Raw genomic sequence first — 15,269 nt, 5'->3', positions numbered from 1 at the left:
AGGCGCAGCTCACAATCGTCAGGGCGGAGAACTCCATGCGGAGGGCCCTAAGGCGGGCCGAGTGCCTCGAGGCAATCCGCAGGGAGTTGGAGGAGAACACGTCGTCATCCCTGCGGACCCTCGGGGCCATGGAACAGGACCGCCTCCGGGACATTGAGCAGGAGTTTGATGATGCCCTGGCCCGCAACATTCAGGAGTGAGCCGTTGGACTTGCCCGCTGCCATTGTATATAGTTAATTAGTGTTAGGTTTCATTTCTTTTTTGTTTTTGTTTGGGGCACTTGGACTATGCCCCATTTTTTGTATATAGTTATTAGTTAGTTAGGTTTTATTGTAGGTTTCCTTTACTTCGTTGGGATCATGGACCCTGATTTTTATCTTTGTACATAGTTTGACAGTGGATTTGTGGACTTCATCTTTTATTTTTTATTTAACCGTGGAGCAATGGATTTTCTATTTACTTTCCCTTTGGATTTGCTTTGTTGGACGGTGACTCTGGACACAATTTCATTATGGTTATTTTGGATTTCCTTTTTCATTGTTTTATTTTATTGGTGGACATGCTGCATTTAGATTTTTGTTGCCATTATTGTTTCTTTGGATTTCCTTCACTTATTTTTCACTTGAATACATTTATGTTTGCTACTTCAATGTGTGGACTTCTCTCATTGGTTTCATGCCTGTCAGAATGTGTGTTTTCACAGTCATGTGTTGCCATTGTGTGGGTCTGACAGACTTGTACTCATGCGCATACTGCTTATTTGTTGTCTCTCATGTGATGGGTATTTAAATTTGGAATGGATGTAAAGCTTGGTTGGGTGTTTGGACTGGGGTGGCGTGGGGTGTGATTTGGATGGGCATATGAGCCTGGGATCTGGATTGTGATGACATATTGGCTGGGGAACATGAGTGGGGGCCTGGTGGAGGGTGCCCATGACTGCTGGGGGGGTGGGGGTGGGTGGGAGACATGAGTGGGGGCCTGGTGGCAGGTGCCCCACAGTGCTGGGGGGTGGGGTGGGTGGGAGACATGAGTGGGGGCCTGGTGGAGGCCTGGTGGAGGGTGCCCATGACTGCTGGGGGGTGGGGGTGCTGGGAGACATGAGTGGGGGCCTGGTGGAGGGTGTCCCTGCACTGCTGGGGGCTGGGGGGGTGGGAGACATGAGAGGGGGCTGGGTGGAGGGTGCCCCACAGTGCTGGGGGGTGGGGGTGCTGGGAGACATGAGTGTGGGCCTGGTGGAGGGTGTCCCTGCACTGTTGGGGGGGTGGGGGTGCTGGGTGACATGAGTGTGGGCCTGCTGGCAGGTGCCCCACAATGCTGGGGGGTGGGGGTGCTGGGTAACATGAGTGGGGGCCTGTTGGAGAGTGCCCCACAGTGCTTGGGGGGGTGCTGGGTGACATGAGTGTGGGCCTGCTGGCAGGTGCCCCACAGTGCTGGGGGGTTGGGGGTTCTGGGTGACATGAGTTGGGGCCTGGTGGAGGGTGCCCCGCCGTGCTGGGGGGTGGGGGTGCTGGGAGACATGAGTGTGGGCCTGGTGGGGGGTGTCCCTGCAGTGCTGGGGGGTGGGGGTGCTGGGTGACATGTGTGGGGGCCTGCTGGCAGGTGCCCCACAGTGCTGGGGGTGGGGGTGCTGGGTGACATGAGTGGGGGCCTGGTGGAGGGTGCCCATGACTGCTGGGGGGTGGGGGTGGGTGGGAGACATGAGTGGGGCCTGGTGGAGGGTGCCCCACAGTGCTGGGGGTGGGGGTGGGTGGGAGACATGAGTGGGGGCCTGGTGGGGGGTGCCCCACAGTGCTGGGGGGTGGGGGTGCTGGGAGACATGAGTGTGGGCCTGGTGGGGGGTGTCCCTGCAGTGCTGGGGGGTGGGGGTGCTGGGTGACATGTGTGGGGGCCTGCTGGCAGGTGCCCCACAGTGCTGGGGGGTGGGGGTGCTGGGTGACATGAGTGGGGGCCTGGTGGAGGGTGCCCCACAGTGCTGGGGGGTGGGGGTGGGTGGGAGACATGAGTGGGGGCCTGGTGGAGACCTGGTGGAGGGTGCCCATGACTGCTGGAGGGTGGGGTGGATGGGAGACATGAGCAGGTGTGCAGGGTAGTCCCCTGTGGTGTGTGCTGCCTGCAGGTGCCGTGGAGGGTGTACAGGGAAATACCTGGGAGCACCCAGCCAAATCGCTTGTGAAACTTCCCGCGTACCCCTGAAATACACGTACCCTGGCTAATCGCGTGTAGAACTTCCCGCGTACCCCTCAAATACACGTACCCTGGCTAATCGCGTGTAGAACTTCCCGCGTACCCCGGAAATGCACGTACCCTGGCTAATCGCGTGTGGAACTTCCCATGTACCCCTGAAATGCACGTACCCTGGCTAATCACGTGTAAAACTTCCCGCGTACCCCGGAAATGCACGTACCCTGGCTAATCGCGTGTGGAACTTCCCACGTACCCCTGAAATGCATGTACCCTGGCTAATCGCGTGTAAAACTTCCCGCGTACCCCTGAAATACACGTACCCTGGCTAATCGCATGTGGAACTTCCCGCGTACCCCTGAAATACACGTACCCTGGCTAATCGCGTGTAGAACTTCCCACGTACCCCTGAAATGCACGTACCCTGGCTAATCGCGTGTAGTACTTCCCGCGTACCCTGGAAATGCACGTACCCTGGCTAATCGCGTGTAGAACTTCCCACGTACCCCTGAAATGCACGTACCCTGGCTAATCGCGTGTACAAATTTGCGCGTACCCCTGAAATACACGTACCCTGGCTAATCGCGTTTAAAACTTCCCGCGTACCCCTGAAATACACGTACCCTGGCTATTCGCGTGTAGAACTTCCCGCGTACCCCTGAAATACACATACCCTGGCTAATCGCGTATAGAACTTCACGCGTACCCCTGAAATACACGTACCCATGCCAATCGCGTGTAGAACCTCCTGCGCACCCCTGCAATACACGTTCCCCGCTTGGCGTTCGCTGTTTGGCAGCCCTGTGAACTGGTCCAGGGTTAGCGCAGCCCTTTGCGATGATTTGGGGATTTTGATGGCTTTTCCTTGCGCGAGGGCGTTCTTGGGGGCGTAACTGGCGCTGCTGCAGGGTCGCTGTGATACTCTGCGCCACAGCTGGTTAGGGAGCCTAAGATCCATGAATACGCTGTGCGCCGAAAACGGTTTTAGCGCACACGGCTGGCGCAGACATTCGCACGTTGACACTGTGCGCCAGCCGCGTGCGCCACTTTTTTGCGAAATTCTATGAATTACTCTGTTAGTTGGTAGCTGTGGCTGAGCAGTCAGACTTATCTCAAGAGGGAGGTGAGCAGTATTCAGGGTTTACACCATAGTACTACAATACAGTGGTACAAGGAAACACTGACCAAAGCTTTGTATTAAAAATAACATATATATTTATTTTACACACTTCTAGTTCAACACATAAATCACAGTTATAAAAGCAAGTTAAAACCAGTCAAGAAAAGTAGACACAACTCCCTAGTTAAATTGGAGACAAGTTTGAGCAAGAGTGAAAATGGAGCAAAACGGCACTCTAGCCATTTCTCACAAGGGAGGGAAAGAACAAGTTATACATGAATCTTCTCTTAGGCACCCTAGTAACACTTCCCAATAAGTTTGTGAACAAGTTTAGACAAGGCAGTACTTTAGCATGTATAATACTTAGGTGAAAACCAAGCAAAATGGCACTTCACAAGTTTAAAAAGTGGGAAGGAAAAGGTGGGTATAAGAGTTAGATGCAGCAACACAGTTCTAGTTGAGAAGCAATCTAGAGAAGGCAGTTGTAACAAATTCAGCCAGAGTCAATAGGCCTGTGCCAGAGTCAGTGGTACAGGGCAGAGAGCCCAGGAGCAAAATGTTCTTGTAGCTGCAGTCAAGTCTTTGTTAAAAGATTCTAAAAGGTGGATGCAGAAGGTGAAATACAATGTTAGAGGATAGGGGCGGCCAACCCAGTAGGTAGGTAAAGGATTTAAAACACCTTTAGGGCTACCAAACGAAAAGGGAGGCCTGGCGGAACAAAGTACCTTAATATGAAGAAGTGGCTTCTGCGGTGGCGGTTGTTCCTGGTAGTTCCTGCAGTTCGGGGGATCCAGCAGAGGAAGAGAGACTCTCGTCGTGGAGGAAGGTTCGAGTTACTGCACTGCCCAGGGATGAAACCAGCCGCGGTGCTGCCAAACGAAATAAAAGGTACAATCCTGTAAATCGCGGTCCGGGTGGACGGGTGCCTGGCTATCCGGTCTCCGAGTGCAGGGCACTGGCGATTCGACCAAGGCAGGTCCTGGAAGGCGATTGGCAAACTGATTGGCCCCACCAGCTCAAGGGTAGATGGCTCTTGCAGATGAAGATCTTCTCTCGTCGTGTGGAGAAAAGTGGTGAGACGCTGCAGCAGGGCTTCACGGTGGTTCAGTTGGTGTAGATATCTTTGGCTTCTCTCCTCTTCGGCTTCTTAGTTCCAATGGCGACGTCTAGCCCTTCCAGTCCTCAGGACCCTGCTTTTATGCAAAAAGATCCCCATTCATACAGCCTAGCTGTCACTCACACAGTGGAGTGGTCATCCTGGCGGGAGACCCTCCAGCCTATCAGTGCAGAGTGCAACATGGGTTGCTGAGGCAACCCTGTCCAGGGGTCCTACTCTCTCTCCCATACAATGGGTCCACCCCAGACTCAGTGGTGCCGAAAGGAGGGCTTCTTGGCAGAAGCCCGCCAAAAGGATGAACAAATGATCCCCGAACTGGGTTAGGATTTTAGAGAAAGACACGAGAAAGAATTTATATAAAAGTTCTGGCAAATAAAACCTTCTGGAGTAAAGTTAATATAAAAATTAACCGGTGGTATGTTAGAGGCTGTCAGTAAATGTGGTAGCCTCGAACAATGGGAAAATCCCATAGGGAAATATTTGTGGTCGAATATTTTTGGTAGTAACCACTGCCACCAGCCAGAAACTTTTGAGAGAGGGACTGTATGGTACCCTCTCGAAAATGAACATAGGGGAAAAACTATTAACCCTTTTCAGTACCTCAATAGTAAGATGGCTTGTACTGGTTATGTTCATAAAGAGTGACTAGTAAAGTCAATGGGGACTTTACATGCCTTGGGAGACAGTAGTCAGTCCCAGGGTATGGAGTCTATGTTTGGGGGTCACTACGACACCCCTGTTTTACTGCACTGAGGGTGCTGTGTAACACACATATAAAAAGATGATTCCTATGGGGGTGAGATAAACCCCATAGACATTAAACACAAAAAAGTAACCCAGAACACACACAGCAAATATGCCTAAGAGTGGGAAAAAGAGTCACACTCTTGGCAGGAGAAAAAAAGAAACCCTTCAAATCCAGCAAAGCTGCTGGGGGACTCTATAGGTAAGGGAAATTAGCCATGAATGAGAATTCTCCCTAACATAAGGCTGCAACTATTTCTAAGATTTTCAATAGAAATGGTGTGTTTGTGATCAGTCTCAGGTTTGCTGGATCCTTAGGATTTAGACCAGGTTTCTTTGGCAGTGCGGTGACTGCCACTTCCTTAATAGCTGTTGTAACATTTTTATGTGTAAAGGAGGCATTGACAAATCTAGTCAAGAAAGGGGTGAACAGCTTCTCGTTGGCTAGAACATTTTTAGATGGTAGTATGTCTCCAGGGCGAGAAGTGGGTCTTAATTTGGCTAAGGTTTCTTCCCTTTCTTTAATAGTGATGGTCTGAAAGAGGAAACCTGGACATATAACTTCCTTCCTGATGTCAGCCAGAGGGTCTTGTTCGGGTGATATGGCTAACTTACTCTGCCAGCTTTGAACCTTATCGCGTGCCAGCAAGACTTTATCCTGGAATACTTTTTGAACATTTTCAGTCTGTTGTCTCTGGAGCAAAAGACTGGGATGGAGCCATTTTGTTTTCTCCAATTCCTGTACATTTCGAACAGTTTACTGGTGCAGTTGCCTGCCTTATTTATTTGCTCATCATAAAAATGTTTTTTTGTGTGTAAGATTCTAGCTTTATAGGTTTTTTCCAAATCTCTCTTTTTCCTGTTATTTTATCTTTGGCCCAAGTACGTTCAGCCTGAATTTTCTCTTTGTTTAGCAAACTTAATTCATGGGATAACCAGTTTGGCTGATTAGGACGATCCCAGACTAAAAGCGGTGCATTTTTGCCCATTGCTGCTTCTAGGTTTCTACTAATTGACATGGATGATCCAAAGCAGAAGTTTTTAGGATACAGTTTGTTAAAATTTCTACTCCAGACTTTTTTTGGTGGGGCACGAAAAGGACCGGTCATCTCTGGAAGGCTTACGGTACAATCTAGAGTGGCGTGATCCGACCAGAGACATACTTTGGTTTTGATGTCACTTACCACTGCTACCATCCTCCCCATTCCCATTGAGCCCTATGGGGGCTCAAATGGGAATGGGGAAGTACCGGGTCCGGGTCCCGCGAATGGGAATTACCGGGCCCTCCAAGATAGGAATGGCCCGGTAAGACCCTTTTTGCGGGACCCAGACCCGGACCCGAGTTTGCGGGTAGCCATGCCCTTATTAAGGGCATGGCTACCTACAAATTGGTAATGAGGCCCATTGGACCTCATCAGGGGTTGGGTGGAGTGGTACAAATGCGGCAATAATAGCTATTACTGCTGCATTGCTCCTCAGCCCAATCCTGAGTTTGGGCAAAAGGTGGGAGGATAACATCCCCTTTCTGCCAATGGGAATGGGGACTTACAAGACTCCAGACCCCCTCCCCCGCAACTCGGGATCCGACCCAAATTCTGCCGGACCAAGTTGCGGTAACGCTTATTGCTTTGGGAGGTATCCTCGCGCAATTAGTGCCGGGAACTGCCCAACTCATGATGAGAACCATTGAGGCCAGTGGGAGTATCTGTGACAGTTGGAGGAGGTCTATACTTGTACCTGTTCATAAAAAAGGCGCTAGACATGATCCCCTTGACTATAGACTCCTAGCGATGCTTGATTCGAGCCAAAGGATATTTTCATTCCTTATCCTAGCGAGACTTAATGAAAGGCCTTTTGAAAGCCTTTCAGACAGGTTTCAGAAGGTGCATTGCACCTCGGGTAACATATGCACAACCTCTACTGCTGCCTTGTTGTCTATAGTAAGGTCTTCGGTTTTGTTTCACCGGAACTTCCATGGTCTAAATGTACTCTTTGGGGGATAGACTCACACTTATTCTACTTCCTTAAACTATTATATGCGAACATGACAGTTGCAGTTCGCCTAAATCAGGAGGGCGGGCTCAGTTCACATATTGAAACAAATTCAGTATTGAAACAGGGATGCCTCCTTGCCCCCCTGCTGTTCAACCTATTTGTTTTGGATATGGACAGATCGCTGAACGCAGTGTGAAACTTTCCACCTAAGATTAAACGTGCGGCAGTGTCGTGGCTAGGATATGCCGATTACACTGTCCTCTGTGATCATATCCCTCTTGGCCTTCAACGTTCAGTAGACGCCCTTGCTGCATTTGCTCAGGAAAATCATGTGATGATTAATACGAAGACCTTCTTGGCCTTCAACGTTCAGTAGACGCCCTTGCTGCATTTTCTCAGGAAAATCATGTGATGATTAATACGAAGACAACTAAAGTGATGTTTAGGGGGCTCATTGCCAAAGAAGCCCACCTTTATATGGGAATTGGGCAAAGACCAGCTTGAAGTTGTAGACAGCTGTATGTATTTAGGTTTTCCGCTAAGGATCAATCCCCCAATCCAGTTTTATAGGGAAAATGTAACCACCAAGATATGTAAAAAATGGCTGGTTATTAAACAATATATAACAAGCACGGGCGGAGACAACATAGAAGGTTTGTTAATAAAGCAATATGCCCCAAGTCGGTAATGCACCCGCCGCGAGGGGCATATAGCTATTAGTACCTCGGCCCGCAAAAACTGCCTGACCCGGCACTAAAAGCTTTTTTTATGCCCCGAAACATATTGGGAGAAAAAAAATGACAAAGAAAATGGCAGCTGGGAAAAGGAAAACAGAGTCCAATTTCCCTTTCCATGGCGGCCATCAGGAGCGGACACGCTGGAAACAGAAGCGTTTTCAGCGTCTCCGCTCCAGAAATAAAAAGAAGGTAAGGGCGGTTGGGAGAGCGGAGGGGAGGGGAAAGGGAGAAAAGAAAACGTGCCTGGGTCCCCGGCGGGGGACGATGGAAGCCTCCAGCCATGTGGAGGCTCGGAGGGGGATGGACCTAGATACAGGTGATATGCACTGCAGTTTTTTATGAACATCAATCAGCCCTATATATGAATGGTGTTTACCGTTTGCATTCTGGTGCACATTTTGCACTTTACTGCACTTGTTAAAAGCATTTTGTTATGTTTGATTTTGATTTGAATTCATTTAGCACACAAGTACAATTGGTTAATTTCTGTGAGCATTACATTTGGAAATGTAATTTTCAAATCACCCAGCATATATGTTCCCTTAAAAACTTGGTGCTTTGGGCCCTCCTTCTTTGTTGTTTAAAATGAGCACTGGAAAAAATGTACCTGCTTAGTAGAAAATAAATGTGCAAATAAACATCAGTAATAAAGCAACAGGCACAAGGTGATGGAAAATGCAGTCTGCTATGAGTTGCTAACTGGAATGATGCACAGCTCCTCAAAATACATTGCCAGCAAGCCCCTCGAACAAGCAATACTCCTCAAGACCTTAAGAATTGGCACATATTGTTATGTGAGCAGGTAGCAGTATCGTTCTGCGGTGGAGGGATTTATGAGAAACCTGAAGGTGTCTCACCCGCTAGTCCCTGGGGATCTGTCATCCAGGTGGCCACATATATTGATTAATGTCACGTTTTTCTCTTTGGTTTTTTCCTTTTTGACTGACTCATAATCTGTGTTAAGTGGTGGGTCCCCAGAGACCCCACTCGATGATCTCTAACTATAGAGACTCGAGAACATGATTTATCAATAGCCCAAAGAGTGGTCCATTGTGTGAATTTTCTTTTTTTCCGTTTTTGGAGAACTAAACAGCGATACATCTCCTAGTTGACACATCCAGGTGGCCAGGACACGGCCATTGCTATTGGATAATTCCTGGTGGTGCACCAGTGCATGAGGATCACCTGGATGGGGGGGGGTCTTTGGGGAGTGGAAGTGGGACACTGAAGGGTGAGACGCGGTACCCCCTCCTTATGACACCTCTTCCCCATCCTACCCTGTAGGATATCTAGAAACTCTACCCCCCATTTCCTAAACAAACACGTTCTCACACCTCAAAAGACAATAAACTAAGACCAGAGACATATATCTGACATGTCCCAACGCAAGAGTCAGGCAGAGTCAAGCAATCGCTGATAAATACACACACCTGATGGCCCTTTACCTTCCCCACAGGGATAAAAGGTGGAGCACAAGAGCACACTTTGAGCAAGGCCGAACACACGAGGAAGCAGCTATTCCGGGATGGCAGTTCAAACGGAGGATAAAGGTGATGGAAACCGAAAGGATGACAAGGAAGGAATTGCCATTGGCCCTTTCAGCCCAGACCCGTGAAGTTTTCGATGAAAGAATCGTAACACCGGAAATTGTGCCTTGATCCTTCCGTTCCTCCCAACGATAGGCCAAATGGAATTGTTTAGCTGCATCTGAGTGCTTTTGTGCAGTTTCAATGGCCGTGACTAGGATAGGTTGATTTAACTGTAGAATGCCTTTCTGACAAAACGGGGGTAAGGAATTAGTGAATTGTTCCAGGGTGATAATTTCCGTCCATTCTTCTAAGGATTTACCCTTAATCCAGAGAGCCACTGTGTTTTTAATATGTTCACCCATTTCTAAGGGGGTTTCTCCCAGGTTAAATATAATGCCCTTAACTTCTGAGAATAGAAATGGCAGGTGTCGCCCACTCTTTTTAACAGCCGCTATTTAATGGTTAGAAAGGTGGCTCCCTGGGCAAGATTAAGTAGTTGATAGCATCTTTTAAGGTGTTTTTCCTATCCTAGTTGTTCAGCTAGACATTCGAAGTTTACGAAAACATTTCCTAAATCTTCACCTTCAAGATATGGTTGAAGTACCCGCTGTGGTAGCAAAGGTCTTGCTTGCATTTCAATGAGTTTTGTTCGATTTTCCTGGAGTCTAGTTTCGACCTGTATCTGATGGGCTGCTAACTGTTGCGATGATATTTGCTAAGACGGACATTTCTTCCAGGGGTATATGGGTTCCTTCTGTGGATGGTTCTGAATCTGAAAAAAAAGCAACTTTCGACTCCCTCGGACAAGGTTTCAAAATCTTCTGATTCCTCCGAGACTGAGTCGGTCGAAAGAATGAACTTCATTGAGTTAATCTCTAACCCTGATGGCCCTGCAACAGATGGCAATTGTGTACCAAAACAAAAAGATTCGAACAGGGGTGGGGATTTGAGAGCACTAGGTCTAATAAAACTAAAGACGGGTTGAACATTCAGTACTATTCGATCCGATTGTTGTTTATTATAGTGGGAGAGAGGAAGGGTGTCTAGTAATACTTGAGTTCTAAAGAATAGATCCTGTTGATTAGTCCGGATATGAAGCTGGGAGAACAACACCTCTTTAAGTGTGGATACGCGGTCAGAATCAAGGATTTCAGAGATTACATTTTCCGCTTCTGATTGTACAACAATTCAGCATGGGTTTCAATTTTTAGCTTTAAAATCAGATCCCATTCTGACACCATATGTAAGGAATGCATGGCATCAAAGTAAGACAGTCACAAGTGACGACAGTTCAAGGGTGCTACGACCATGAAATAATAATAATCCCGTCCTAGTGGAGTCTAGGCATATAAAAAGGGCCTATACTTAAAAAAAATCCTTACTGCTATACTACAAAAGAGTGTGGGATAATGTTCATAAGAAAGGAAAGAAGTGTCACAAAATGATGAATCAGGATGGTATTGTCGGGGTTTCCCTTCCCCACGTTTGACGCACGGGACAAGGCGGGACTCTCAAGCACAGCACACTTCTGTGCTTCTCCAACCCGAGCTCACAGTTCCATTTTCAATATCCGGGCCTTCTGTGCCCAAGTCTCTCATATGCAAAGTTTCTTGCTTCAGAGGGACTGATGTATCACAAATACATACTATACAATACACTGCATTTTTGGAAATCCTTGTAAACAGCTGACGTCACAGCTACACAACCAGCTGTTTTTCTCTGGAGCCGCGCCTGGCCCCAAAATGGCCGGCGCAACGCGGCCTCATACCGAGGCTGGCTTTAGTTGCTAGGCAACTAGCCCCATTTACTGCACACTGTTAGGGAGAATTCTCCAGAATGGCTAAATTCCCTTACCTACTGAGTCCCTCAGCAGCTTTGCTGGATTTCTAGGATTAATTTTTTTCACCTGGTCAGAGTGTGAGCATTTTTTCCCACTCTTACATGTGTTTTGCTGTGTGTGTTTTATATTTTTTGTGTTCATAGACTGTGGAGCTTTACCTACTCCATAGGCATCATCTGTTTAGTGTGTGTTACACAGCACCTTCAGTGCAGTGACACAGGGTTGTCGTTTTCAGACTTCCCACTGAAACTCAATTTTTCTGGGACTGACTACTGTCTCCCAGAAACATATAAAGTTGTCATTGACTTAATTAGTCTTTTTAAAGCACAGACCCAGCACAAACTATCTTACATAGAGTACTGGAAAGGGTTAATAGTTATCCCTGTTTGTCTGTCTCTCATGGAACATTGTTTTGTTCCCTTTTCATTAAAATTTGGCTGGTGGCAGTGGTAACTACCCTACTTTTCCTACCACGGTTATCTTAAATAACCTTGATATTGTTTTAGGCTATCTTAGTAGCCTCGAACTTAAACCCGCTTGACCATATATATTACGGTTCCGGCTGGGTTTATTCGCCATTTCTTTTTGTAACGATCTTTCTCGTGTTTTACTCTGCGCGCCAAACCAGGTTTGGTTCCTTTGCTCGCCGTCCTTTGGCGGGCTTCTGCACAGAAGCCCTCCTTAGGCGCCTGAATGTCTGAGGGGGACAGGATGTGAGGGAGGGGTTTGAGACTCCCTGCGCAGGGTCTCCTTGAGGACCCATGTCGCACTCTGGTATGATTGGCTGTGGTGACTGTCCCGGTGGGACAGCCACCCTGTTTTGTGATTGACAGCCAGGCTGTGTGAATGGGGGAAAACTGCATAAAAAGCAGGTCTCTGGGGCTGAGAAGGCAGGGTCGCCACTGGATCGAGAGTACCGAAGAGAAGCTGACAGAAAAGGACCTCTACCATGACTGAACCTCCCGGTGAAGCCCTGCTGCGGGTCTGAATCTCCAAACTTCAACAACGGGGAAGATCTGCAAGGAATCTTCTCCTCTTGAGCTGGTGGGACCAACCAATTCACCAAACTGCAAGTCAGGCCTCCCTCCTCTGGTCGAATTTGCTGTGCACAGCTACAGTGAACCGGATAGCCAGGAGGAACGGACCCTTTTTAGGATTTAAGGAGTGCACCTTTTATTTGTTGCTTTGCTCTGCTGCTGGTTTCTTCCCGGGGCAGTGCAGGACCCTCCTGTCTTCCTACTTCGTGTCAGTCCTACAGTCGCTTCAGGAACCGTGAGCCTGCAGGACCTGCCAGGCACGTCTGCCTCAGCTACAGCCTTCTTCTTCATTTAAGGTACTGTTCAAATCCGGTCGTCGTTCCGTCTGACCGCGGTATAAGTGCTTGAAAGCTTTTGCCAATCCGAGGGCTTGTCCTTCTCCATTCTTTAACGTAACTTTTCGTCTGACCAACTTCCTTCTAAATTCTTGGCAAAGACTTAACCGCGAACTACTCTGAACTGTGTGATCCTTTGCATAGACTCTGGTCCATTGACTTTGGCCCAGGCCTCTTGATTTGATTTCCTCACTGTAGTTACTTTTTCTAGATTGCCCTGCTTACTTACTTGTTGGTGCTACGCAACTTTAGTCTAACTTTGTCTTTACCTTCCTTTCAAATTACTAGAGTGCCATTTTGCTCACACTTCATTTTGAGCCTAATTTGTCCAGAATCTATTGGGTGTGGTGTGGTGTATTAAGATTGTGATTTTTCAACTGCTTGATTATAGTGAAATGTTTTATAACTGATGTGTAAATAAATGTATATTGTTTTACACAGAAACCTTGAGTCAGTGTTTGTTTGAACCATAGCTATTGCTGTCCTTTGTGTAACCTCTGATACTGCTCACTTTACTCTTGAGATAAGTCTGGCTGCTCAGCCATCGCTACCACTTTACTGTGTAGTACAGGATTGTACCAAAGGTGAATTTGTACTGTCACTTGTAGTCTTAAATGTGTGTGGTGTTCCCAAAGGGAACTGCATATGATTCTGCCTAACACACACTTATCCGCCGGCAGGCGGAAGGAAGCCGGCCACTGGAAGAATGCCAGGGAAAAGGGCCTTGTTTGCCCCTGCACCATCCATTCCAGCACTTCTCCCCCTGCACATTCAACCAATCCTGCCTGCTTATCCACGTGCGCTCATATCCAGCAGGTGTCACGCTGCCGCCTGGATCCGGGCCCAGACCAGCCCACCTGCATCCACATATTGCGGTGAGCACTACGGCACCTTTGCTACATTTTTGGAAATCCTTGTAAACAGCCAATGTTGCAGCTACACGATCAGCTGTTATTCCCTGGAGACGCGCCTTGCCCCAAAATGGCCTGCACAACGCGGCCTCATACCGAGGCTGGCTTTAGTTGCTGGGCAATTAGCCCATTTACTGCACAGACATCCGCCGGCAGGCGGGAGTAAGCCGGCCACTGGAAGAATGCCAGGGAAAAAGGCCTTATTTGCCAGAGAGCGCTCCCACTGTTCTGTGGTTTAATCCACCTCACGTCCTATTACTGTATCCGCACCCCTTGTTAGGTGGCTATCCTTTTCACCGTTCCACTTATGGCCAGGCTCCCAACCAACACTTAACACAAGACTTGATCCACATCACAGGTATTGACGTCCTTTGAACTTGACTTCCCACATATCACCATCTTTGGCAACTTTTGCGCACCAGATACCCACGATTTAAGTCAGCCTGATGTCAATTGTTGTGCTCTATTTGCCCAGTGTATTAACTTAGAATCAGCCTATTGCTGATACTCTGCTGCCCAGTTGAACATTGCATTAATTTCTACACTGTATACATTCTTGAATCAGCCTGTTGCAGATGCCTGCTAGCACCAGCCAACACCCCCCGGCTAAAGTTAGCCTCTTATCAATCATTGTGCTCTAATTGCCTGTTGTTGATAACCTGCTGCCTCAGCTGAACTTAGTATTAACTTCTACACTATATACATTTTGATGTTGGTTAGCATGAGCCACCCTTGCATTCATTTGGCCTGTTGATAGTGTTGTGCTTTAGTTGCCCACAGCATTAACTTTAAATTAACCTATTACGGATAACCTGCTGCCATAGTTGAACATTGCATTAATTTCTACACTGTATAAACTTCGAATCAGCCTGTTGCTGTTCTGTGATAGCTCTAGCTACCCTTGCATTAAGTCGGTGTCCGGTCAAAGGGTCGACTTCAAAAGGATCGAATGCAATAGGGTCGAAGCAATAGGGCCGAAAACAAAAGGATTGATTTTTTTTTATTAATTATATATATCTATTTTTGGTTTTCGTATAAAAAAAAAGCAAAAAAACCCCAATTTCGATCCTTTTGTTTTCGGTCCTTTTGAATCGATCCTTTGACCATTCGATCCTTTTGAATCGATCCTTTGACCTATAACCCATTAAGTCATCCCGCCAATATATTGCAGTGCGGTAGTCGCCCACTAGACTAACTGTGTATTAACCTACTGATATCAAGTTACTGCCTTAGGTACTTACTGAATTAACCTAGGCTCAGCCTGTTGTTGTTGCTATTAGCTCTAGCTTTCACCAAGCCAGCCTGTTGACAAACCACCATGTCCTCATTCCACAGAGTTACATTGGCCATGGCCTCACTCCTTCCTCTAGTTCACTCTGTCACCCCAACACACTTTCTACCACCTCTTCAATCCACATTCGATTACTGACCATCTAGCATAGCACCCCCAAACACAGCATCCAGTGACCCACTCAGCCCTATCAAATGGCTACTGCACTTCGCTGCATCGCCAACACCACTTATCCCACTCTCAGTCCACACCAGAGACCAGAGATTAGGCTCTCGCTTCCCAAAGTCACAAAGTCTAAAAACTCTCGACATGACACTAGTAGTGACACAGCTCCCCATCTCTCCCTGAACCGCACTCCCACACCTCACAACCTACCCCCCAGCACGACCCCTAAAGAACCTAATTCCACTCCACCATCATCCAATAATAAAG

The sequence above is a fragment of the Ambystoma mexicanum genome, chromosome 11 (assembly GCF_040938575.1).
Source record: "Ambystoma mexicanum isolate Mex_15411 chromosome 11, UKY_AmexF1_1, whole genome shotgun sequence".
Classification (NCBI taxonomy): domain Eukaryota; kingdom Metazoa; phylum Chordata; class Amphibia; order Caudata; family Ambystomatidae; genus Ambystoma; species Ambystoma mexicanum.
This window is presented reverse-complemented; position numbering follows the sequence as displayed.